This window comes from Micropterus dolomieu, linkage group LG09 (genome assembly GCF_021292245.1).
Source record: "Micropterus dolomieu isolate WLL.071019.BEF.003 ecotype Adirondacks linkage group LG09, ASM2129224v1, whole genome shotgun sequence".
In the NCBI taxonomy this organism is placed as follows: domain Eukaryota; kingdom Metazoa; phylum Chordata; class Actinopteri; order Centrarchiformes; family Centrarchidae; genus Micropterus; species Micropterus dolomieu.
In genome coordinates this window covers 24,622,210-24,624,436 of record NC_060158.1, presented here as the reverse complement: position 1 = coordinate 24,624,436, position 2,227 = coordinate 24,622,210, and the positions used below count along the sequence as shown (strand labels likewise).

The 2,227-nt window shown below is 36.3% G+C and overlaps 1 pseudogene; it reads right to left on the bottom strand.

Moving 5' to 3' along the window:
• Positions 1-1,483, bottom strand: part of LOC123976039 — a 1,998-nt pseudogene extending 515 nt beyond the window's left edge.
• Between the last annotated feature and the right edge of the window lie 744 nt (positions 1,484-2,227).

The following is a 2,227-nucleotide window of genomic DNA, read 5'->3' as shown; positions in this document are numbered from 1 at the left end:
ATGTGCAACTCCCAACAAAGATTTTGTACAAGTAAGATGCATCACTCTGTAGCTCAAGAGCGGAGCCTACAACACACAGGGTGAAAAGAGGAGCTGCAGCAATGTGCAGTATGAGAAAAATATGGTGTTTTTTGAAAATTAAACCATGTAAACCTGTTCTGGTACAATCCCTAAATAAGATTTTGAACCTGAAAATGAGCATAATACCACCTCTTTAATAAATAATTAAAAGACAACAGTTTGTTGTAACTCAATTATTTACTCAATACCTCACCAGCGATATATAATTTCTACGTTACATGATGTCATATTTATTTATTTTATATTGAACACATTAGGGCTACATGGGGAGTGGGGAGAAATAAATTAATAAAGATCTGACTCACCTTCCTGTAAATCCAGTAGAGAAGGCCTTGATGAGCCACTCGAGATCTTGTATCTTGAATGGAAACAGCACAAGATGAGTGTTGTTATCCAAGTCCACGGCACTCTCTGGATACATGACATGATGAGTTGTTCTGGTCCCGACATCTGCTTCAAAGCCTTTGGTAGGACCATGGCTAATTCTAAATAGAACAATGGGATGTTATCTTATATGGCACTATCATTGACAAAAATACACTACATTAGGGTACTGCTGGAATTTTAACACTGAGAAAAAAACGTTTATGTTTATCCAAGCAGCAACCTCCAGGACAGAAAAATGCAGTTCCTCAAATGGACACTTGAGGCCGGCTGTAGCCTGGTTTTGGTATCTAATTTCCCAGTTCCTGACAACTGTGAGAGAGTGAATTTTTATATAACTCACCTATTTAAATCGTATTAAGGCTTACAGTTATGCACTATTAAGAGCTTTACAATCCTTAGCTGAAAGATTTACCTTATGATGACATCATGTAAATCTATGAGAGGTCCATATCGTGATCGCTTCAATTTACCAGAATTCCCCACCACAGCACAACTCCTGCAGAGGTCAGGGCTGGGTTTTATGACATCTGGACTGGATGGGAACATCTCAAACAGCCTGTCCACGGTTGTTTTATAGGTACTAAAGTTGCGGCTTTCAGCCTGTAAGCGCTGGCACACAAACCAAACATACATTTCTGTTATACTACTTGTGAAATGTATTGCTTAAGTAGTTGTTTAACTAAAACAAATGTTGCATTTGTGATATAATTGTGTTTCACTTCCTGATCCTGATCTGATAACTGCAGGCTGAGAGACTGTTCCAGAAACTTACCTTCCACCAGTTGAAAGCATCCTCTGAGAGATTGTATTGCGCTGACAAAAATGGTTCAACAGATGTGTTGAAACGCGGCATAGACCACAGATCATCTTCTGATAAGCATTTGTCACAAGCACAGGGGTTTGTGTCCTGGAGCTGGTTGAAGTATTCTGAAAACCCTCTTGAAACATTTCCTCTCAACACACAGATGCCAGTCACACACAGCAGGACAACGAACATCCTCACTTTTGCCTTCATCTTGGCTGTGTGAACCTTGTGATTCCAGCCTGTAGACAAAGAGTGTGGTGAAATATGTAAACTGTCGTATTGTTTATTTTAGGCTATAACCAGCAACAGCAAATAAAGCAGATTGGTACATTATGAGCACATCATTTTAATATCAGGCAAACACAGCTGCTAGTCATTATGCAATGAACATCACAGTATGTGTTATTTCTTTCATGAGGACTTGTTGAGGATTGAGAATGAATGCAAAAACATTAAATAACTTTATAATTACAAACATGGTTATCATTAATATTAATAATATGAATAATAATAGTCTTACATAAAGTCTAAATTCTTTTTTCAGTTGATTTCTGTTATTATTTCCATTCATTTCATAAGCCAAAATATAGCATACCTAAAATCTGACAATGAATGACAATTATGTTGTCCATTAAAATGAACCAACAAAGCTGAATCCGTTCAAACGTAGCCTGTTGATTTTATTTTTGTCTTACCTGATCAGAGAATGATCCATCTCTACTACAGTTGAATTGAGTAAACATAGCCTATATTTACATCAGAGCATCTGAGGTTGATGATAAAGAACTAGTGGAATGCCTGCTGCTCCACTTTAGTAATAATAATAATAATAATCCTTATTTGTAGAGCACTTTTCAAAAACAAGTTACAAAGTGCTTTAACAAGTGTAAAGAATAATACAAAAAAACAAGATAAGAGCATGAAAAATTAATATAAAATTAGTAAAATACAATA